Here is an 18,092-nt window from a genome sequence, read left to right as displayed (position 1 = left end):
AGTTTCCATTCATGAAAATAAAATTAAGTGACCACAATTATACGGTCCGTGTACCTTCCGTTCATTCTACTTCCAATTCTGAAACGCAAATCAAAAAATAAAATTAGGGCCGTTTTTCGATTTTTATTTATTATTATGTTCATACTTAATGCAAAAATGCGTGGTTATCTGTGTGATGACAATTTGAACCGGAAGCAGTATTTTAGCTTTTCCTTTGCGTTTAGCATGTTTTTAGCATACATCTTTGGTCAGCAGGCGTCCTATTGTCGTTTTAAAAAAAAGTGTCATTAAATAGTTGAAATGAAAATAGACAAAATGGTCCGAAATGTGAATTTTGATATGCATTTAAGAATTTAAAATAGAATGAACGGAAGGTACACGGACCCAAAAATGCGTGGTTATCTGTGTGATGACAATTTGAACCGGAAGCAGTATTTTAGCTTTTCCTTTGCGTTTAGCATGATTTTACCATAATGGTAACATATTTGTTCAGCTGGCGTCCTATTGTCGTTTTAAAAAAGTGTTATGTTCATACAAAATGCAAAAATGCGTGGTTATCTGTGTGAGGAAAATTTTTAACCGGAAGCAGTATTTTAAGCTTTTCCTTTGCGTTTAGCATGTTTTTAGCATACATCTTTGTTCAACAGGCTTTTTCTTTTTCTTTTTTAAAAAGTGTCATTAAATAGTTGAAATGAAATTAGACAAAATGGTCCGAAATGTGTTTTTTGATTTGCATTTAAGAATTTTAAATAGAATGAACGGAAGTTATACGGACCCAAAAATGCGTGGTTATCTGTGTGATGACAATTTGAACCGGAAGCAGTATTTTAGCTTTTCTTTTGCATTTAGCATGATTTTACCATAATGGTAACATCTTTGTTCAGCTGGCGTCCTATTGTCGTTTTAAAAAAGTGTTATGTTCATACAAAATGCAAAAATGCGTGGTTATCTGTGTGAGGAAAATTTTAACCGGAAGCAGTATTTTAAGCTTTTCCTTTGCGTTTAGCATGTTTTTAGCATACATCTTTGTTCAACAGGCTTTTTCTTTTTTTAAAAAAAAAAAGTGTCATTAAATAGTTGAAATGAAATTAGACAAAATGGTCCGAAATGTGTTTTTTGATTTGCATTTAAGAATTTAAAATAGAATGAACGGAAGGTACACGGACCCAAAAATGCGTGGTTATCTGTGTGATGACAATTTGAACCGGAAGCAGTATTTTAGCGTTTCCTTTGCGTTTAGCATGATTTTACCATAATGGTAACATATTTGTTCAGCTGGCGTCCTATTGTCGTTTTAAAAAAGTGTTATGTTCATATAAAATGCAAAAATGCGTGGTTATCTGTGTGAGGAAAATTTTAACCGGAAGCAGTATTTTAAGCTTTTCCTTTGCGTTTAGCATGTTTTTAGCATACATCTTTGTTCAACAGGCTTTTTCTTTTTTTTTTAAAAGTGTCATTAAATAGTTTGAAATGAAATTAGACAAAATGGTCCGAAATGTGTTTTTTGATTTGCATTTAAGAATTTTAAATAGAATGAACGGAAGTTACATGGCACCAAAAATGCGTGGTTATCTGTGTGATGACAATTTGAACCGGAAGCAGTATTTTAGCTTTTCTTTTGCATTTAGCATGATTTTACCATAATGGTAACATATTTGTTCAGCTGGCGTCCTATTGTCGTTTTAAAAAAAGTGTTATGTTCATATAAAATGAAAAAATGCGTGGTTATCTGTGGGATGACAATCTGAACCGGAAGCAGTATTTTAGCTTTTCCTCATTTCCTCAGTGTCATTAAATAGTTGTCCATTTTTTGTTTCAGAAATGAAAATAGAAAAAAATTATCCGAAATTACTTTTTTGATTTTAATTTAAGAATTTGAAATCAAATGAACGGAAGGTACACGGACCCTGCGCCTATTTTGAGGGTAGAAATCAAAGAGCCGGAAACAAATGGCGCCTGGCGAAAAGCACGAAAGCGGAAGTAAGTGTCAGCCAACCGCTTGCTTTGCTTTTCATCTTTGTCAGCTCTCGCCACAGCACTGCGTCTGTTTGTAAACATTTACGTCAAAAGCACGTGACGCTATCGACGCAGCCGGACGCGTCGTCCAATCAGAGCGCGGAGGTGTGTTCCTGTGGGCGGGGCCCCGCTGGTGTTGCCGTGAAAATGTCACTGCGTGGACTTTTTTTAGTCGAGGCTGCGTTCGAGGACCCGCTGGCACCTTCCAGAAAGCCACGTCGTGTCAGCCGAGTACGTCGAGGTAAGAACAACTATTTGCTCGTCACGCTCACAAAACGTGAACTTATTTCGCGCTAATGTTACCATTTGACTTTTCCCCAAGACGATTGTATTGACGTGACGTCATACCATGTTATATCACTTATATATCGCGTGTGTTTATTTGCGCGTTACGGAAGCGCGCCGTGTCGCCCACGGCCTACACGGCGAAGTGCGCAGTTGCAATACAAACAAAAAAAACAATATTCAAGCGGTTTGCTTGGGAAGATGAAACATAAAGTGATGAATTGTGCCCGGAGGCTGACGAGCAGGTTGTGATGATGATGATGATGATGCTGCGGGAGGATGGTGCGCACTTTGTTTACTTCCAACCTTTCCTGCGTCACTGCGTGGCTTCCACAAATGCCGCCGATTCTTCCACTTATACCTCTTTGCTTTTGATAATAAGCTTGATATCAGTAATAAATATGCCAATATAAGTATATATCAATAACGCAAGTTCCCCCCACGCATTATTTACTCCAGCGTGTTATTTTGTTTGCTTTTGGCCCCCCAAAGGGGGATTTTGTGCGCAGTGTTGAGGCCTTGGCGAGGACCCCACGCTGGCATCCACAGGTTTTTATGTCATACGCACTTTTTATTCTTCATGTAAACAAAACTGAGCTGCAGTACTCCCAGTGAACGCAGAGCGCCGCTGTTTCGCATTGAATCTTAAACTGCTTGAAGTGAGTCAGATTGTTTTACTGCGTAGTAAGGAGGACGTTTGGGAAATGTGTGTGACGTCATAGCCCCAAGTGATGCCAGTACGTTGACGCCTACTGACGTAAAACGTTTATGTATCTAATCTACGATATCCATCCATCTATCCATACTAAATATAACACAAAAAAAAAAGAAAAACAAAAATAGATCATAACATTATCAATAACAACAACCATAATAATCACCAAAAATCAAAGTTTGTTACAATAAAAACAATATATGTTATTACTATTATTACTTGTCATTTCCATAATCTCTGTAATAATAAAAAACAATAACAACCGACATAGTGGCTTATGTTTTTAAATTATGTTTTTGGTATAATTCATATTGGAAAAAATAAAATTTGATGATGATGAAATGGAAATGTGGGGCTCTAAACAGATTTTTTGTTTTTTGAGGCTCCACCCCACCCCATTACAAAAAAAATCTCTCTTTTTTTCCTTCACGTAAAACATCTTTTAACAATGTTTACACTTTTGCGATCAGAAATTCAGTTTAATTGACAAAAATTATTCATTTAAATACTATTCAAATACATATTATGATACAATTTAAAAAAAAATAGATAAAACATTTAATTTATATTTTAGGTTTTAATTGTTTTATTAAAAACAAACATTTTAACAATTGTTAAAAAATGAATTTAATCTTTGAATTTAAAAACATAATCAAAACATATTTTAAATATATTTAGAATAAATATTAAAATACAGGAAAATAAAAGAGTAAAAATCAATAAAAATTCAAATTAATATTTTAAGTTGAAATTTTTAACATGTTATACTTTTATAACCACAAAATGAACTTAATTTGATGCATGTTTTCTACTAAAATTAGTTAATGGAAAATAAATTGTTCAATATTTTTGAGGCCCCCAAACATTACCAAAAAGTTTCACTTTTTTATTCATATACACATTTTTTTTTAACAACTGTTTAGGGCTGCAACTAACGATTAATTTGATAATCGATTAATCTGTCGATTATTACTTCGATTAATTGATTAATAATCGGATAAAAGAGACAAACTACATTTCTATCCTTTCCAGTATTTTATTTAAAAAAAACAGCATACTGGCACCATACTTATTTTGATTATTGTTTCTCAGCTGTTTGCACATGTTGCAGTTTATAAATAAAGGTTTATTTTAAAAAAAAAAACACTTTTTATTTTTTATTTTTTAAAAGCTTCTGCGCATGCGCATAGCATAGATCCAACGAATCGATGACTAAATTAATCGGCAACTATTTTTATAATCGATTTTAATCGATTAGTTGTTGCAGCCCTACAACTGTTATACTTTTGTCATCAAAAATGTAATTTAATTGACTAAAATGTTGAATTTTTTAAACATTTCAAATATTAATAAAATAAATATTAAAATACAATAAAATTAAGTAATAGAAAATACAAATCAATGAAAAATAGAATAAATATTTTATATTTTAAATGTTTTGAAAACAACAATTTGTTTTTACCATTTAAAAAAAATTTAAATCATAAAATTAACTTAATTTGATGCATGTTTTGTACTAAATTGTGTTAATGGGAAATACATTGTTCAATAATATTTTTAAGGCCCTCCATCATTTAAAAAAAACAATTTTTTTTTATGTGAAAAAATAATAATTTAAGAACATATTTTAAATATTTTTTAAATAAATATTAAAATGCAAGAACATAAAAATAAGTCTTTAAAAAATCTAATAAATATTTTGCAACAATTGTTATACTTTTGTAATCACAACAATAACTTAATTAGATGCCTTTTTTGTACTAAAATGAGTTAATGGGTAATACATTGTTCAATCATATTTTCAAGGCCCCCCATTATTTAAGAAAATTCCCTTTTTTATGTGAAAAAAAAAAGTAATAATTTTTTTATATTATTAAGATAAATATTAAAATACAAAAAATATATATAAATAAAACTCTTTAAAAAATCTAATAAATATTTTAAGTAAAAATTTTAAAACAATTGTTTTACTTTTGTAACCACACAATGAATTAGATGCATGCTTTGTACTAAAATGAGTGAATGGGAAATCAATTGTTCAATAATATTTATTCAGTGCAAAATAACAAATTGGACCTAATCAAATCCTAAATTTCAATCTGCTTAAAAAAAAAGATATGCAAAAATTTGCATATCTTCACTAGCCAGTATCCGCCCAGCAGTAATGCTGCACTGCTGCGGGGACATGTTGCATTATATTCTTCTTGGTGACTGAGCAGGAAGGGGCTAAGAACAAGTTTGGCCCGAAGATGACAAATTAAATTCCAATTTCCTACTTTTTATTTTTATTTTTCTTAATATAAGGTCAATTTTAATTCAATGATTATCTTTGGAATCCTATTATTCTTTCTTCCTGGCAGGAAGTACACTGACGGAGGACATGGCGATGGAGCGAATACAAATCTCTGTGAGTTTCTTCAACTTCTATGATTGACATTTTTAGTGATCCACACCACAAGCCCCGCCCCCTCTAAACGGCGACATGAACCTGCTGTTTGTTCATCCACTGCTGGACGGGTCCTTGTTGGCGTGTGCCATGTCTTGTGTCTGCAGGTTGCCGGGGAAACACACTCTGGCAGGAGGAAATGTAACACGCAGGCTGATGTCAATCTCTAAAGTCCACATTTCACGCTGTGGAAACATCTGCTGCAGACGTAACGAGGAGGTAGGTCTTGTTCTGGACATTTTCAATCTTCTCAATAACACAGGTGTCAAACTCAAGGCCTGCGGGCCAAATCTGTAGCCCGTCCCTTAATTTTAATGTGGCAGACCACATGATTCATTTATTGTTGCCTTCCATGTCATTTTTAAAATGGCTCGCCACGTCATTTAAAGTGGTACGCCACATAATCCTAATGTGGCCTGCCACATCTTATTTTTAATGTAGCCCACCACATCATTTTACGTAGTCCGCCACATCATTTAACGTTGCCTTCCGTGTCGTTTTAAAAGTGGCCTGCCACATCATTTTATGTGGTCCCAACGCCATTTAATGTGGCTCACCATGTCATTTTTAAAGTCGCCCGCCACGTCATTTAAAGTGGCATACCACATAATCCTAATGTGGCCTGCCACATCCTTATTTTAATGTAGCCCACCACATCACTTTATGTGGCCCTCCACTTAATTTAATGTGGTTCACCATATAATTTTTCATGCGGCACGCCACATCATTTAACGTGGTCTGCCACATCAATTAATCTGGCCCTCCACGACATTTTTTAACGTGTCCAGTCACCTCTTTTTAATAAGACCCGCCAAGGCGTTTTATGTAGTCCGTTAAATTTTTTAATGTGGCCTGCCACGTCCTTTTTTTAATGTAGCCCACCACATCATTTTACGTAGTCCGCCACGTCATTTAATGTTGCCTTCCGTGTCGTTTTAAAGGTGGCCTGCCACATCGTTTTATGTGGTCCCAACGCCATTTAATGTGGCTCACCATGTCATTTTTAAAGTCGCCTGCCACATCATTTAAAGTGGCATACCACATAATCCTAATGTGGCCTGCCACATCCTTTTTTTAATGTAGCCCACCACATCATTTTATGTGGCCCCCACATCATTTAATGTGGTCTGCCACATCAATTAATTTGGCCCTCCACGACATTTTTTAACGTGTGCAGCCACCTCCTTTTAATAAGACCCGCCAAGGCGTTTTATGTGGTCCGTTACATTATTCAATGTGACCCTCTACGTCATTTAACCTGACTCACCATGTCATTTTTAAAAATGGCCCACCACATAATTTTATGTGGCCCCCACGTCATTTAAAGTGGCTCACCATATCATTTTTCATGCGGCACGCCAATCATTTAAGTGGCCTTCCATGTCATTTTTAAAGTGACCCACCTTATCATTTCACTTGGTCTGCCCCATTATTTAAAGTGGCCCCCCACCTCATTTAATGTGGCACGCCACATAATTGTAAAGGGAACAGCCATATTAATGTTGTCTGCCACATCAATTAATTTGGCCCTCCACGTCATTTTTTTAACGTGTCCAGCCACCTCCTTTTAATAAGACCCGCCAAGTCGTTTTATGTGGCCCAACATATCGTTGATGTGGCCTGTGAAAGTCTGCCAAATGAAAAACCACTTTTGGCGAAATATATTTGTTCTGTCATTGTTGACAGAAACATGTTACACTTAACTTTAATATAATCTGATAATCCAAACATTTTTATTTAAAAATAAAGACTAAAATATCAAAAGAGAGAGAGAGAGAGAGAGAGAGAGAGAGAGAGAGAGAGAGAGAGAGAGAGAGAGAGAGAGAGAGAAAGACAGAGAGAGAGAGAGAGAGAACAAGCAGTGTGTGAGAGAGAGAAGGTTCTAGAAGGGATGAGCAAAGGGAGAGAGATGTTCTAGAAGGGACGAGCAAAGAGAGAGAGAGAGAAAGTTCTAGAAAGGATGAGCAAAGGGGGAAAGAAAGAGAAGGTTCTAGAAGGAAAGGGAGAGAGAGAGAGGGGGGAGAGAGAGAAAAGGTTCTAGAAAGGACGAACAAAGGTAGATAGAAATAGAAGGTTCTAGAAGGGATGAGCAAAGGGATAGAGAGAGAACGTTCTAGAAGGGACGAGCAAAGGTGAGACAGAGAGAAGGTTCTAGAAAGGACGAGCGAAGGGAGAAAGCGAGAGAAGGTTATAGAAAGAACGAGCAAAGGGGAGATAGAGAGATGGTTCTAGAAGCACGAGCAAAGGGGAGATAGAGAGAAGGTTCTAGAAGCACGAGCAAAGGGAGAGAGGGAGAGAAGGTTCTCGTAGGGACGAGCAAAGGGAGCGAGAGAGAGAAGGTTCTAGAAGGCACGAGCGAAGGGAGAGAGCGAGAGAAGGTTCTAGAAAGGACGAGCAAAGGAGAGACCGAGAGAAAGTTCTAGAAGGGTCTAGCGAAGGGAGACAGAGAGAAGGTTCGAGAAGGCACGAGCGAAGGGAGAGCGCGAGAGAAGGTTCGAGAAAGGACGAGCAAAGGGGAGATAGAGAGAAGGTTCTAGAAGCACGAGCAAAGGGAGAGAAGGTTCTCGTAGGGACGAGAGAAGGGAGAGAGAAGGTTCTAGAAGGCACGAGCGAAGGGAGAGAGCGAGAGAAGGTTCTAAAAAGGACGAGCAAAGGGGAGACAGAAGGTTCTAGAAAGGACGAGCGAAGGGAGAGAGAGAGAAGGTTCGAGAAGGCATGAGCGAAGGGAGAGCGCGAGAGAAGGTTCGAGAAAGGACGAGCAAAGGGAGAGAAGGTTCTCGTAGGGACGAGCGAAGGGAGAGAGAGAGAAGGTTCTAAAAAGGACGAGCAAAGGGGAGATAGAGAGAAGGTTCTAGAAGCACGAGCAAAGGGAGAGAGGGAGAGAAGGTTCTCGTAGGGACGAGTGAAGGGAGAGAGAAGGTTCTAGAAGGCACGAGCGAAGGGAGAGAGCGAGAGAAGGTTCTAAAAAGGACGACCAAAGGGGAGACAGAAGGTTCTAGAAAGGACGAGCGAAGGGAGAGAGAGAGAAGGTTTGAGAAGGCATGAGCGAAGGGAGAGCGCGAGAGAAGGTTCGAGAAAGGACGAGCAAAGGGAGAGAAGGTTCTCGTAGGGACGAGCGAAGGGAGAGAGAGAGAGAAGGTTCTAAAAAGGACGAGCAAAGGGGAGATAGAGAGAAGGTTCTAGAAGCACGAGCAAAGGGAGAGAGGGAGAGAAGGTTCTCGTAGGGACGAGCGAAGGGAGAGAGAAGGTTCTAGAAGGCACGAGCGAAGGGAGAGAGCGAGAGAAGAATCTAAAAAGGACGACCAAAGGGGAGACAGAAGGTTCTAGAAAGGACGAGCGAAGGGAGAGAGAGAGAAGGTTCGAGAAGGCACGAGCGAAGGGAGAGCGCGAGAGAAGGTTAGAGAAAGGACGAGCAAAGGGAGAGAAGGTTCTCGTAGGGACGAGCGAAGGGAGAGAGAGAGAGAAGGTTCTAAAAAGGACGAGCAAAGGGGAGACAGAGAGAAGGTTCTAGAAAGGACGAGCGAAGGGAGAGAGAGAGAAGGTTCGAGAAGGCACGAGCGAAGGGAGAGCGCGAGAGAAGGTTCTAGAAAGGACGAGCATAGGGGAGACAGAGAGAAGGTTCTAGAAGCACGAGCAAAGGAAGAGAGAGAGAGAAGGTTTTAGTAGGGCCGAGCAAAGGGAGAGCGAGAGAGAGAGAGAAGGTTCTAGAAGGGACGAGCCAGGTAGAACCAGGACGTCCGTGATGTTTGGGTCCCTTGTTAGGCCCTCTGCTAGCGATGAGGCGAGGAGAGGCTAACAGCCACACGGAAGCAGAGAGAATTAAACGCTGCGTCACGCTCAGGAAGAAGAAGAAGAAGAAGAAGAGCGTGAGCGTGCACGAGAGCGTGCACGAGGGCGTGTGTGTGTGTGTGTGTGTGTGTGCGCTCCCTGGGTGTTTGTGCTGCAAGTGTCGCTAATAGCAGCACTTGGAAAAAACAGCAGCAGAGACGCAGAGAGAGAGAGGTGCAGGAGGGAGCAGGGCGAGCGACTCACACACAAGAGAGAGAGAGATTCTTTTCTATTTTTTTTATTTATTTTTTTGGTTGCTACGTCACTTTTTCATGTGCGGACAGAAAATAACAAGTCATGGAGTTTTTCCTCCTCAAGTGGACATCTTCTTCCTGCTTGGTACTTCCTTTGCTCTTCCTGTCACTCCAGCTATTACACAAGAACGTGTGTGTGTGTGTGTGTGTGTGTGTGTGTGTGTGTGTGTGTGTGTGTGTGTGTGTGTGTGTGTGTGTGTCTGTGTGTCTGTGTCCAACATGGATGCCATAACAACTTGTTTTGATGCGGCTGAGGTGTGTTTTCCAGCACATTCCGGAAGGCTCCTGCGTGGCGGTCGGTCAGTGGCGTTTGTCGAGGTGTCCGAGCATCGACGTGTTTTGTTCACGCGGCGTGGGCGTGGAAGGCAGAGGTGAGCGTGTGTGTCGACAGCAGCTGGCCGTGCAATTAAGAGGACCGTGTTGGTCATGTGACCGTGTTGGTCATGTGACGTACGTCCAGCCTGCGGTTTGAGCACGTTGTCGCTAAGCGTAGCTAGCGGAGGCAGAAGTGGTGACGCACTTTCTCTCTGGGCCGGACTTCTCCTCACCTCCTTTTGATCTCCCCCACTTCCTCTCTCTCTCTCTCTCTCTCTCTGTGTCACGGGGCGAGGGAGCAGTGGGAGTGGCTAAATGTCAAGAGGACGGGCGAGATAAGCGAAAAGAGAGCGAGCTTGTTTACTTCTCCTGGACGGGAAGTTGCTGCGTCACACACCATCTTCTTATTGGGTGGGAGGGGCCACGCTGGCTTCCCTGGGTGCTTTGCGTATCGCTGATTGGCTGGCAAGCGCAAGCCCGGCTGCTGATTGGTCCAGAAGTGTTTGTTGTTTGAAACCAGGGTTTTTGTGATTGGAGGGACGCTCGCTCCTGTTTGTTTCTTTAGGACCACCTGAAGAATGTTTGCCTTCGGTTCTCAGAGTCAAAAGTGAAAATATCTTCGACTCATTTATATTGGGGGCCACATGGCGATAATGGCTGCCCTCAGGGGGCCACATGAATATAACATTTTTGTTTTGTTTGATTATTATATTTTTTACAGAGTGATGGACAATTTGCTTTGAAATCACGAGTCTCGATGACATCAATGATGTGGTGGGGCCTCATTAAAAAGATGTGGCTAGTCACATAAAATGATGTGGAATACCACTTTAGATGAAGTGGCGGACCAACTACAATGATGTAGAGGGCCACAATAAATGATGTGGTGGACTACATAAATGATGTGGCGGACTACACAAAATGATGTGGAGGGCCACGATAATTGATGTGGAAGACTACATAAAATGATGTGGCGGACTACATAAGCTGATGTGGAGGGCCACGATAAATGATGTGGCGGACTACATCAAATAATGTGGAGGGCCACGATAAATGATGTGGCGGACTACATAAACTGATGTGTAGGGCCAAAATAAATGATGTGGCGGACCACCTCAAATAATGTAGAGGGCCACGATAAATGTTGTGGCAGACTACATAAAATGACGTGGAGGGCCAAAATAAATGATGTGGCAGACTACATAAACTGATGTGTAGGGCCAAATAAATGATGTGGCGGACTACACAAAATGATGTGGAGGACTACATAAAATGATGTGGAAGGCCACAATAAATTAAGTGGCGGACTACATCAAATACATCAAATAATGTGGAGGGCCACAATACATGATGTGGCAGACTACATAAAATGATGTGGAGGGCCACAATAAATGATGTGGCGGACTACATCAAATGATACAGCGGACCACAAAACATGATGTGGAGGGCCACGATATGTGATGTGACAGACCACTTTAAAATGACATGTAGGGCCACATTAGATGACATGTAGGACCACATGCAATGGTGTGGCAGACTACATAAAATGATGTGGAGGGCCACAATAATGATGTGACCAACTACATATATATATATATATATATATATATATATATATATATATATATATATATATATATATATATATATATATATATATATATATATATATATATATATATATATATACATACATATATCTATATACATATATCTATATATATATATATATATATATATATATATATATATATATATATACATACATATATATATATATATAATACATACATACATACATACATACATACATACATACATACATACATATACATACATGTGTGTATATATATATATATAAATAAATGTATATACACACACGCACATCTATATACTTGTGTCCATTCTTCTTGGCTGCTGTTACAAAAGACTGCTGTCCCTTTAAATGTTTTATAAGTGTTACACAACAGGTCCAGTGGCTCACAATCAGCAGGCCAGAAAGAAAGAGAGAACAAAGTAGTCGAGTAGAGTTACAACCAGCGATTATAGACACAAAGTACATGATTGCATAAACAACAACATGATTGTGTAAACAACAACATACATGATTGTGTAAACAACAACGTACATGATTGTGTAAACAACAACGTACATGATTGTGTAAACAACAACGTACATGATTGTGTAAATAACAAAGTACATGATTGTGTAAACAACATACATGATTGTGTAAACAACAACATACCAGATTGTAAAATAACATACATTATTGTATAAACAACAACGTGCATGATTGTGTAAACAACAATATACATGATTGTGTAAACAACAACATACATGATTGTGTAAAAAACCACGTACATGAATGTATAAACAACATACATGATTGTGTAAACAACAACGTACATGATTGTGTAAACAACAACGTACATGATTGTGTAAATAACAACGTACATGATTGTGTAAACAACAACAAAGTACATGATTGTGTAAACAACATACATGATTGTGTAAACAACATACATGATTGCAAAATAACATACATTATTGTATAAACAACAACGTGCATGATTGTGTAAACAACAACATACATGATTGTGTAAACAACAACATACATGATTGTATAATAACATACATGAATAAAGTACTATCTATCTATCTATGATTGTATAATAACAACATACATGATAGTATAAACAACAATGTACATGATTGTGTAAACAACAACATACATGATTGTATAAACGACAACATACATGATTGTGTAAACAACAACAAACATGATTGTAGAAAACACAACGTACATGATTGTATAAACAACGTACATGATTGTGTAAACGTGCAGATTGTGTAAACAACAATGCACATGATTGTAAAAACAACAACGTACATGATTGTGTAAACAACATACATGATCGTGTAAACATACATTATTGTGTAAACAACAACATACATTATTGTGTAAACAACATACATGATCGTGTAAAAAATGACATACATGATTGTGTTAACATTATACATAGTATAAAAAAACTATGTACATGATTGTGTAAACAACATACATGATTGTGTAAACTACAACATACATGATTGTATAAACAACAACAAACACGATTGTATAAACAACACGCACCATTGTATAAACAACAACATACATGATTGTATAAACACCAATGTACATGATTGTGTAAACAACAACAAACACGCTTGTATAAACAGCAACGCACAAGATTGTGTAAACAACGTACATGATTGTGTAAACAACAACATACATTGTGTAATCATTAAACAACAATGTACATGATAGTATAAACACCAAAGTACATGATTGTATAAACAACAACTTACGCGATTGTATAAAAAACGTACATGATTGTGTAAATGACAGCAAACAAGATTGTGTAAACAACGTACATGATCGTATAAACAACAACAAACACGATCGTATAAACAACAACAAACAATTGTATAAACAACATACATGATTGCTTTAACAACAACATACATGATTGAGTAAACAACAACGTACATGATCGTACAAACAACAACCATATGATTATATAAACAACAACAAACATGATTGTATAAACAACAACATACATGATTGTGTAAACAACAACGTACATGATTGTATAAACAACAACATACATGATTGTGTAAATAACAACGTACATGATTGTGTAAACAACAACAAAGTACATGATTGTGTAAACAACATGCATGATTGTGTAAACAACAACATACATGATTGTAAAATAACATACATTATTGTATAAACAACAACGTGCATGATTGTGTAAACAACATACATGATTAAAGTACTATCTATGATTGTATAATAACAACATACATGATAGTAAAAACAACAATGTACATGATTGTGTAAACAATGTGCATGTTTGTATAAACAACAACATACATGATTGTATAAACGACAACATACATGATTGTGTAAACAACAACAAACATTATTGTAGAAAACACAACGTACATGATTGTATAAACAACAACGTACATGATTGTGTAAAGGCGCAGATTGTGTAAACAACAATGCACATGATTGTATAAACAACAACGTACATGATTGTGTAAACAACATACATGACTGTGTAAACAACATACATGATCGTGTAAACATACATTATTGTGTAAACAACAACATACATTATTGTGTAAACAACAACGTACATGATAGTGTAAAAAATGACATACATGATTGTGTTAACATTATACATTATTGTATAAAAAAACTATGTACATGATTGTGTAAACAACATACATGATTGTGTAAACTACAACATACATGCTTGTATAAACAACAACAAACAATTGTATAAATAACACGCACCATTGTATAAACAACAACTTACGCGATTGTATAAAAAACGTACATGATTGTGTAAATGACAGCAAACAAGATTGTGTAAACAACGTACATGAGCGTATAAACAACAACTATAAGATTATATAAACCAGTGGTCCCCAACCACCGGGTTGGTACCGATTGGTACCAGGCCGCGCAAGAAATTTAATTTAATAATTTTTTTATTTTTTTTAAAATTAAATCAACATAAAAAACACAATGTATACATTATATATCAATATAGATCAATACAGTCTGCAGGGATACAGTCCGTAAGCACACATGATTGTATTTCTTTATGGAAAAAAAAAAAAAAAAATATATATATATATATATATATATATATATATATATATATATATATATATATATATATATATATATATATATATATATATATATATATATATATATTTTTTTTTTTTTTTTTTTTTTCAAGCGTTGACCGTTCCCCAGCTACAAAAAGGTTGGGGACCACTGATATAAACAACAACAAACACGATCGTATAAACAACAACAAACACAATTGTATAAACAACATACATGATTGCTTTAACAACAACATACATGATTGAGTAAACAACAACATACATGATCGTATAAACAACAACCATATGATTATATAAACAACAATAAACATGATTGTATAAACAACAACATACATGATCGTGTAAACAACACACATGATTGTGTAAACAACAACGTAAATGATTGTCTAAACAACAACGTATAAGGTTGTGTAAACAACCAAGTACATGATTGTGTAAACAACAACGTACATGATTGTGTAAACAACAAAGTACATGATTGTGTAAATAACAAAGTACATGATTGTGTAAACAACAACGTACATGATTGTTGTTCACACAAAGTACATGATTGTGTAAACAACATACATGATTGTGTAATCATTAAACAACAATGTACATGATAGTATAAACAACAAAGTACATGATTGTATAAACAACATACATGATTGTATAAACACACATGATTGTGTAAACAACAACGTAAATGATTGTCTAAACAACAACGTATATGGTTGTGTAAACAACAACGTACATGATTGTGTAAACAACAACGTACATGATTGTGTAAACAACAAAGTACATGATTGTGTAAACAACAACATACATGATTGTGTAAACAACAACGTACATGATTGTGTGAACAACAAAGTACATGATTGTGTAAACAACATACATGATTGTGTAATCATTAAACAACAATGTACATGATAGTATAAACAACGAAGTACATGATTGTATAAACAACATACATGATTGTATAAACAACATACATGATTGTGTAAACAACGTGTGTAAACAACATTGTACATGATTGTGTGAACAACAAAGTACATGATTGTGTAAACAACAACAACATATGTGATTGTGTAAACAACATACATGATTGTGTAATCATTAAACAACAATGTACATGATAGTATAAACAACATACATGATTGTATAAACAACATACATGATTGTGTAAACAACAAAGTACATGATTGTGTCAACAACATATGTGATTGTGTAAACAACATACATGATTGTGTAATCATTAAACAACAATGTACATGATAGTATAAACAACAAAGTACATGATTGTATAAACAACAAAGTACATGATTGTGTAAACAACATACATGATTGTGTAAACAACAACGTGCATGATTGTGTAAACAACAACATACATGATTGTGTTAACAACATACATGATTGTGTAAACAACAACGTACATGATTGTGTAAACAACAACGTACATGTTTGTGTTAACAACATACATGATTGTGTAAACATTAAGTACTTGATTGTATAATCAACAACGTACATGATTGTATAAACAACATACATGATAGTATAAACAACAATGTACATAATTGTGTAAACAACATACATGATAGTATAAATAACAATGTACATGATTGTGTAAACAACATACATGATAGTATAAACAACAATGTACATGATTGTGTAAACACATACATGATAGTATAAACAACAATGTACATGATTGTATAAACAACATACATGATAGTATAAACAACAATGTACATGATTGTGTAAACAACATACATGATAGTATAAACAACAATGTACATGATTGTGTAAACAACATAAATGATAGTATAAACAACAATGTACATGATTGTATAAACAACATACATGATAGTATAAACACCAATGTACATGATTGTATATACAACATACATGATAGTATAAACAACAACGTACATGATTGTGTAAACAACATACATGATAGTATAAACAACAATGTACATGATTGTATAAACAACATACATGATAGTATAAACACCAATGTACATGATTGTATATACAACATACATGATAGTATAAACAACAACGTACATGATTGTGTAAACAACATACATGATAGTATAAACAACAATGTACATGATTGTATAAACAACATACATGATAGTATAAACAACAACGTACATGATTGTGTAAACAATAATGTACATGATTGTGTAAACAACAACTGGGGCATGTTTTGGTTTCCCCGTTTTTGTCTTTGAAGTCAGAGCGCTAAGATTACCTGTCCTGGCTCCGCCCCCTTTCTCCTGTTACTTCTTCAGATGGAGCAGCTGGAGATGTTCATCTTCTACCTGCACTACTTACTGACCTGTGTGTGTGTAATGTTGTGTGTGTGTGTGTGGTGTGTGTGTGTATGTGTGTGATGTTGTGTGAGCGTGTGTGACGTTGTGTGAGCCTGTGTGGTGGTGTGTGAGTATGTATGTTGTGTGAGCGTGTATAATGTGTGTGTGTGGGTGTGTAATGTGTGAGTGTGTGTGATTTTGTGTGAGTGATGTTGTATGAGTGTGTGTTGTTGTGTGTGTGATGTTGTGTGTGTGTGTGCGTGTAATGTTGTGAGTGTATGTGTGTTCGTGTGCGTGTAATGTTGTGTGTAATGTTGTGTGTGTGATGTTGTGTGAGTGATGTTGCATGAGTGTGTGATGTTGTGTGTGTGATGTTGTATGAGTGTGTGATGTTGTGTGTGTGTATCTGTGTGTGTAATGTTGGGAGTGTATCTGTGTGTGTGTGTGTAATGTTGTGGGTGTATGCGTGTAATGTTGTGTGTGTGTAATGTTGTGTGAGTGTGTGTGTGTGTGTGTATGTGTGTGTGATATGTGTGTGTGATGTGTGAGTGATGTGTGAGCGTGTATGTTGTGTGAGTGTGTGTGTGTGTGATGTGTGTGTGTGATGTGGTGTGAGTGTGTATAATGTTGTGTGTGATGCTGTGTGAGTGATGTTGTATGAGTGTGTGTGATGGGTGTGTGAGTGTATGTTTGTGTAATGTTGTGAGTGTATGTGTGCGTGTGTAATGTTGTGTGAGTGTGTGTGTGTATGTGTGTGTGATGTGTGAGTGATGTTGTATGAGCGTGTATGTTGTGTGTGTGTGTGTGTGTGAGTTGTGTGAGTGTGTGTGAGTGTGTATAATGTTGTGTGTGATGTGTGAGTGATGTTGTATGAGTGTGTGTGATGGGTGTGTGAGTGTATGTGTGTGTGTAATGTTGTGTGTAATGTGTGTGCGTGTAATGTTGTGTGTGTGTATGTGTGTGTGTGATGTTGTGTGTGTGATGTTGTGTGAGTCATGTATGAGTGTGTGTGATGTTGTGTGAGTGTATGTGTGTGTGTGTGTGTATGCGTGTGTGATTTTGTGTGAGTGTGTGTGATGTTGTGTGTGTGCTCGTCTGCTAACACAGACCCGCAGACGTGAGCACATCACCCCTATATTAGCGTCCCTTCACTGGCTCCCTGTGCGTTACAGAATCAATTTTAAACTCCTTTTATTTGTTTTTAAATGTCTAAACAACCTCGCGCCAACATATCTCTCCGACCTCCT

At 36.7% G+C, this 18,092-nt stretch overlaps 1 long non-coding RNA gene across 2 annotated transcripts; it reads left to right on the top strand.

Annotated features, from left to right (window-relative positions):
* Positions 1–2,145: 2,145 nt before the first annotated feature.
* LOC133653478 (uncharacterized) lies at positions 2,146–10,610 on the top strand. Of its 2 annotated transcripts, none has more exons than XR_009826736.1 (4): positions 2,146–2,257; positions 5,377–5,423; positions 5,570–7,762; positions 8,095–10,610. It is a non-coding gene; the product is annotated as an uncharacterized LOC133653478 (long non-coding RNA). The 2 variants fall into 2 exon arrangements; XR_009826735.1 differs by having other exon boundaries at positions 8,023–10,610.
* Positions 10,611–18,092: the final 7,482 nt, after the last annotated feature.

Source organism: Entelurus aequoreus, linkage group LG07 (assembly GCF_033978785.1).
Source record: "Entelurus aequoreus isolate RoL-2023_Sb linkage group LG07, RoL_Eaeq_v1.1, whole genome shotgun sequence".
NCBI classification, from domain to species: domain Eukaryota; kingdom Metazoa; phylum Chordata; class Actinopteri; order Syngnathiformes; family Syngnathidae; genus Entelurus; species Entelurus aequoreus.
Note: the sequence above shows the minus strand (reverse complement) of the source record. Positions and strands in the feature narration are given on the sequence as shown.